Source organism: Manis javanica, chromosome 4 (assembly GCF_040802235.1).
Source record: "Manis javanica isolate MJ-LG chromosome 4, MJ_LKY, whole genome shotgun sequence".
Taxonomy (NCBI): Eukaryota; Metazoa; Chordata; class Mammalia; order Pholidota; family Manidae; genus Manis; species Manis javanica.
In genome coordinates, this window is record NC_133159.1 from 179,856,816 (window position 1) to 179,864,029 (window position 7,214).

The 7,214-nt window shown below is 57.1% G+C and overlaps 1 long non-coding RNA gene across 1 annotated transcript; it reads left to right on the top strand.

Annotated features, from left to right (window-relative positions):
* The first annotated feature begins 2,761 nt into the window (after positions 1-2,761).
* Positions 2,762-4,684, top strand: LOC140848782 (uncharacterized). The gene is made up of 2 exons (XR_012129901.1): positions 2,762-3,623; positions 4,138-4,684. It is a non-coding gene; the product is annotated as an uncharacterized lncRNA (long non-coding RNA).
* The last annotated feature ends 2,530 nt before the right edge of the window (positions 4,685-7,214 follow it).

Below are 7,214 nucleotides of genomic sequence, written 5' to 3' on the forward strand. Positions count from 1 at the left end.
CCTTTTCCTCTGCCACCCTCATGGTTCCAGCCACCCCGGCCTCCGGGGCACATCCCCAGCTCAGGACACCCCCTGTTTCTTCTGCTTGGTCCTCCTCCTCTGCCAGACCCACCCCAGCTCCATTTCCCACTGTCCAGACCCACCTCAGCCCCTCTGTGCGAGCTAGCCCTGTAAAAACCTGCACCTTCTGTGCCCCATGCTTCACCTGGGGGTCTCCAGAGGCCCATCCCACCCCTCTCCCACCCTCTCCCAGCCGGACCCCACCCTCAGCACACCCTGACTTCAGTGTGGCAAGAGCGCCTGACCTCTCCTATCTCTGGCTGCCCTCAGGAGATGACTCCCGGCCCCCTTGTTATCCAGGTCGGGAGCCCCCACTGGGACTGGGGCAAGGCACACATCATTTCTTTCCCCAAACAGGCCCGGTGCCTATGCTTGAAAATGACTTCCTTTTTCAAAAAGCAAAAAGTCACCCAGGCAAATTTAATTTGCTTTCTTATGCTTTTCTGTTTTTCTCTAACTTTCGACAAAGAACATGTGTGACATACATAATTTAAATTAAAGCATCATGTCCAAGTCCATTCTCTTGCATTCAGTATGTGTACTTTTGGGAAAGTGCCACAGACAACAGTCCTACAGGAAGGGAGAGAGTTCTGTGGGAAGAAAAGACCCAGCAGAGCAGGTTTGAGGCTCCCAAGAGGGCCTGTCTCATCCCCTACCCACAGCACACCCTCCTCAGGAACACAGCCTGGGCTCCAGGGGATGAATAATGACGGGCCAAAGCCAGTTATACCACCCCTTGCTCTTTTGCCAATAATTTATCTAGAGTGATCATACCAACGAGGCCTGCCAATGAAATGAAAGGGGAGTGTTTCGGAGGGCTTATCAGAAGTTCAAGGAGATGCCTGTTTTGTTTGCACCCCATTTCCTCTTGCTCTGTGCACTGTCACATGAGGGTGTGATGCTTAGAGCTGCAGCAGCTATTTTGTGCCCATGAGGAGCAATAGCTCCAGTACTAGGGTGGTTTTGGTTTTCTGGGACACAGGACCTTCAGTGCTAAAACTGGGAAAGTCCTGGGCAACCGGATGATTAGTCACCCTAAATTGGTGGACTGGAAGGATAGAAAGAACTTGGGCCCTTGCCAACATCCTCGAGTGGCCAACCAGTTCTGACACCCCTAAGCTCTGGATTTTCTGTCATATAAACAACAAATGCCTTTATGGTTTCAGCCTCTGTTCTGTTACTTGCAGCTGAAGCCACAGGCATGAGAAGTTACCTTTCTACCTCTTGCCTTGTGTTGTTCCAAGCACTGTGTCCCCTGAGCCCGTGGTCCCCGGGTCTGCTGTGGGGTCCCTGCGTTCGTCCTGTCGGGCTGCTACCCTGAGGCCGCCTCCTTCCTGAGGGCGTCTTCCTCACCTTTGCACCCTACTTGCTTTTCTCCCCTCTGACACCCCCGTGCTCTGTCTGCATTGTTGCCGACTGGCCACTCGAGGTTTCCCTCCTTGCCCGCCCGCTGCCTGTTGTCCCCCCACAAACACTAAGCCCCCGGGGGGCAGGCAGCTCAACTTGCCCTTCCTCAGTCTTCCCTCCATCCCTCTCGGCACCTGGAGAGCAGTCCTGGTTTAACAGTCCCTGTGGGGTGTCGTCTCTGGGCCAGGAAGTGAGACCAGGCCTGATCCTACCGGTTTCATTCCCGGGCCAGGGGCTCACTGCACCCTCACGTGTCCTGTACAGCATGACACCCAGCCTGTCCTCGCCACCTTCGTGCTGACTCAGCTCCTTTTCACCAGTCCTGCCCCAGGCCCTCTTTCCTGGACAAGCCCCACTGGGGGTGCGGCTATCATCCGGCCTCCCCTTCCCTCTGGGGCTCAAGGCCCTCTCCTCGGGCTGCTCCCAGCAGTCCCACTGCCTTCTCAGATATGTTTATCTCTTCCCTTCAGTTTTCTGGGCTCTGGCTTTCTCAAAGCCCCCCAATCTACTTTGCCGGCCCCTCCACCCAGAGGGTGAGCAGCCCCAGAGCCCCTGCCCAGGTCACTCCGTGAACAGCTGGTGAGGTTGTGATTCAGACCCTGGGGCCAGGAAACACGTGTGTGGGGAGCGGCCCCGGGTCTTGTCCTGCCCGTGTGCCACTGGTTCTGTGACCCACACCACTCCTGTCCCCTCTCTGGGCCTCAGTCTCCCCTGGCAGAAGGGACTCACCTCGATACTACTTAAGGTCCTCTAATTAGATAAATGGGGGCATGTGTAGGCCTGTACCCCAGGCAGTAGGCTTTACAAGGGGGCAGGACTGGGGTCCACCATGAAGTCTCATGTCCAGGCTGGGCATGGGGTCCTGAGCAGGTTGGGGGATGAGCCAGCCACACAGCTCTCTGGGGTGGCTGTTCCTCTTCTAGGGAATCAGTGCTGGAGGGGGAGGTGGCCCGGACCTGAAGGCAGCACTGCTGGGCCACGGTGGGACGGGAGCCAGTGGGCTTCCAGGAAGGGAAGCTAAAGATACCCCCTTCCCGGCATGCTGGAACCCTGCAGGACAAGGATCCAGTTCCCGTCCTATTGTCGCCAGGGCCAGGGGGTGGTGACCAGGAGGGCCTGGGGCAGCTGGGTTGGGCTGGACAGTGCTGGGGGCCGGAGCCCAGGGCCGGGCATCTATTGGCTGAGTCTTCAGGCCAGTGGGCGAGGTCAGGCCAGCACCACCACGTTACTGGAAGCCCGGTGGCTCTGTCTGTCTCTCTGCCAAGCTGCCCACTGCATTCTCGGGTCTCTTGTTTCCAGGCAGTCTCTGTAGAAGGCCCAGCTCGGCCTGCCTTGAGCCTTCGTGCCAGGGGGCCTGTGTTTGGGGTGCCTTGAGCTGTTTCTTGGGGAAGCAGTTGAGATGGATGGGGTGGTGGTTGGGCAGGATGCTATGAGGGGAGCCAGGCTTCTGGGAGGCACCACCCCATGGAGTTCTGGGGGCTCGGGTACCTGGGCGAGGAGACCCGTGCATGCGCGTGTGTGCGTGTGTGTGTGCTCTTGAAACGTGTACCTCAGGATGCAGGGCGAGTGCAGGGGGTCGGCCCACCCTGTCTTCTCTGTCGGGGGCCCTGAGGGGCACTATGCGTGCTGTGCCCCCGAGGCCAGCCTTCAGAGCAGACCGTGGATCTGCTCTCACCGGGGCAGGGGTGAAGTGGCCAGTGACTGCGACTGTTCTGCTGCTCAACAGGGGGGTGGACGAGCCCTCAGGCGGGCCGGGCAGGGATGCAGAGTGGGGCTCAGCAGGGTGGGGGGCCTGGAGGGGCTGCCCGCCTGGGCTCCACGGGGCACTCCTCGGCCTTTTCTCACATCTGCACTCATGTCATGTCATTCCCTAGGGCTCCCGGTCCAGCCTCCAGAACCCTCTCCTGGGCCACCTTAGGACTACTGGACCTGCTTGAGAGGGAGACGTCCTGTCCTTCCCCTCTGTTATTCTGCAAGCTTTCTTCTCTGCTCAAGTCTGGCCCCCCATTCCTGCCATACCCTCCTTTTGAGGCAAAAGGACCTCTTCTAAGACCCCGAACCCAAGGCCTAGCAGGCAGAGGAGACCCAAATGTTCAGCCGGCTTTAGGGGGGCCTGCTACCTGCCTCTTCCCATCTTGGAGGCACCTCCACTGCAGGTGGGTTGGGCCAGCCCCAAAGGAGACAGCAGGATGGCTCCAGGAAGCCTGTGCAGCCAGGGATGCAAGCCTGAACTCCCCCAGTCAATGGGGCAAGGCTGGCAGCCAACACAGGCCGGCAGTGGCGTCAGAGCGGGGGGTGTCTCAGATTGCCTAGCGCAAATTTTCCAGCCCTCTTCTGACCTCAGACCCCCAGCCCTCAGCCCACAACCCCTGCCAGGCACTGACCTCCCCAGACCATTTCCTTCCCTCTTTCCTCCCTTGGCCCCCAGCCCAGCCCAGGGAGGGAGGCCCTGGGTGCAGGAGCCTCAATCTGACCACCTAAGGATGTCAGGGCAGCTTCCTCTCCCGTTTCTGTGGGACCACTTGCCATGGGGCCTCTGAGCCTCAGTTTTCTCATCTAGATAATGTGGGTGGACTGCACCCAGTGTGAGAGAGTCATTCAAGGCGTCAATGGGAAAACACTGCAAAAGGCCTGACACAATTATCTATGAACTCCGTCTCCCCTTCCCAGTTGCTCCGTCTCTTACTGAGAGAGCAGATGAGCTCCACGCATGGTCGGTGGTGAGGGAGAAACCCAGAGAGAGGAGCAATCAGCCGGGACCGTGTGGCGAGGGCGAGTGGCCCAGACTGGGCACCTCTCCTCTTCCCCTACCCCTTTCTGCAGGGCCCCAGTTCCCTGGGGCTCCAGGGCCCTATTTGGAGAAACAAGACTGGGAGCCATGATTTTCTTCCACCAGTTCCTTCCCTGAGACACATAAGGAGGAAGCTGGGGGTAGCCTCCCGCTCTGGGCCTTGGGGTGTGCCCGGGGAGCTCCCTAGTTTTTCTGGTGCTGGGTCTTCCTTCCACAACCCACTCCAAGCCCCCACCAGTCTCTGTCCCCACTGTCATCCGTGTATGGTGGCCAGTCTCCAAGACGGTCCCAGTGATCCCATGTCCTGGCTTTCACGCCCTTGGCAGCCCCTCCCACACTGAATCAGGCCTGTGTGTGGCCAGTAGAATATGATAAAGCAGCAGTGTGTGGCCTCTGGGGCAAGGTCATAAAGCATCACCTCTTCTGGCTTGGTCTCTCGGCTCCCTTACTCTGGGGGGGAAGCCAGGCCCCATTCTGTGAAGATGTTCAAACTACCCCATGGAGGAGAAGCTCCTGGGAAAAGGACCTGAGGCCTCCAACCAACAGCCACGTGAACGAGCCAGCTTGGAAGCAGATGCTCCAGCCCCATCTGCCTTGAGATGCCCGCAGCCCTGGCCAACATCTGACTGCAGCCCCATGAGAGACTTCAGGCCAGGACTTCCCAGGGAACCTCTCCCGGATTCCTGACCGCAGATGCTGTGAGCCATATAAGTGATGAGTGTGACTTTGAGCCACCATGTAAGGGGTGAATTGTCATTCCGTCCAAGTGGCCAGCATCCCCTGGGAAATACCCCAGCTCAGTGAGGAAGGAGGCTGTCCTTTGGTCCCTTCTGGGGCTCTTCTCTCTGACACCTCAGGCCTCAGCAGGATGCTATTTCCATTTTCTATGCTGTGTAACAAATTATCATCATTTACTGGCTTAAGACATCGCACGCATCTGTTAGCACGCAGTTTCATCAGGTCATAAGTTCAGGGACTGCTCAGCTGGGTCCTCTGCTCAGGGTCTCATGGGGCTGGAATCAAGGTTGCAGCTGGGCTGTGTTCTCATCTGAAGGGTCAGCTGAGGAAAACTGCTTCCAAGCACTTCCCAGGTGTTGGTAGAATTCATTTCCTCTGGCTGTGTAATGAAGGGCTTGGAGTTGTTACTGGCAGGAGGCTGGAAGCCACTGTCAAGTTCTGGAGGCCATGGTTCCTGACCACATGGGCTTCCTCCACACGGCTGCTCGCTTCCTCAAGCCAGCAGGGTCAGGCTTGCACGCCAGTCTGCTGATGGTGTCTTCTATAATGCACTGTAATCATGGAGTGACATCCCATCTGCTTCGTCACCTTCTGTTTGTTAGTGGCCAGTCCCAGGTTCTGCCCCCATTCACAAAGAGAGAATTGTACAGGGGTGTGACACATTGGAGTTGCCTGGGGATGTGCCCGGGGATGCTGATGGGGGTTTTCTCCTGCCAGAGCCTTGCTGGCTGTCTGGAGAGGGAGAGGGTCCCTGCTCCCATGACATGGGTATTCCGAGCTCCATCCAGCTTCAGCTGGTTTCTCAAAAATCAGGCTGTTTTTCCCTGGTAAGATGGACCAGGCTTCTTTGAGTCATGCATAGTCGTCTGATTAACATGACTCTGATCCAACTTGTACCAAAGGATAGCTAGTCCAACAACTGAGCTTATTATGTGCCTCATTAGGTACTTTAATTCATTATCTTATTTCAGTATCACAGCCACCATATGAGTAGGTATTATTATTGCCATTGACTCCAGCTTCTGAGGCACAGGACACAGACATGAAATGCCTAAGGTCACCCGGCTAATAGCTATCATTCAGGACTGTGTGAAGCCAACTTAAGCTGGCTGGGGCAGTTAGAAGGGTGTTACGTTACTGACTCCAAAGATGAAAACACGGATGGGAGCTGTGCCTCAGGTACAGTTGGATCCAGGCTCCCCCGACAGCGTCACCGGAAGCCGTCTCTCTCCACCTCTGTGCTCTGCCTTCTTCTATCAGCTTCACCCACAGGCAGGTTCTGCCTGGTGGAGGCAAGAATGCCGCAGCTGCCCTGGGAGAAGCCTGGGGCTGGATGGCCTTGGGCCTGTGTGGCTTTATTTGGGCACAGAGTACTTTGCAGATGTGATTAAGTTAAGGGCCTTGAGATGGGAGATGATCCTTGACCACCTGGGTGGGTCCTAAATGTCACCAACCTTATAAGGGTCCTCGTAAAAGGGAGGCCTGAGTTCAGGGAGTGATGAGAAGACTCCGTCTAATGATTCTGCAGATGGTCAGCCTAGGCTGCCATGACAAAAGCACCCCAACAGGGCCGAAGCCACAGACGTTCATTTCTCATAGCTCTGGAGGCCGGGAGCCTGCCAGAAAGGCCTGGCCATTCGGGGTTCTGTGGGGGCCCTGTCCCTGGCTTGCGGCAGCCATCTCTTCACTCTGTGTTCTAATGGCGGAGAGGAAGGGAGAAAGCTTTTCCATGTCTCTTCTTGTAAAGGTGATAATGAAAAGGTGTCTCTTCTCACAGGGCACTAATCCCATCAGGAGGATCTCACCCTCATGACCTCATCTAGCCCCAGTCACCTCCAGGTGCCGTCACACTGGGGCTAGGGCTTTAGCATATGAACTTGGGGGACACAAATATTCTGTCACAAGAAACAAGGGCCAGGAGCCAAGGAATGCAGGCAGCCTCTGGAAGCTGGAGAAGGCAAGGAAACAGACGCTAGAGCCTGCGGTAGGAATCAGCCCCGGGCACCCAGCAGGGAGGGCTGGGAGTTTGAGTGAACGTGTGAATGGACGTGCTCTGGTGGGGTGGGGACAGCAACAAAGACCGGGGCTGGGGGGTGACCCTGCTAGGAGCCTGGAGCAGGACAGGCCCTGGGAAAGCCCCACTAGAACCCCCTTCCTGCTTCCCTGGAAGAAGACACCTGGTGAGACCCTCTGTGGTTCCCTGGAAGGGGCTGAGCCC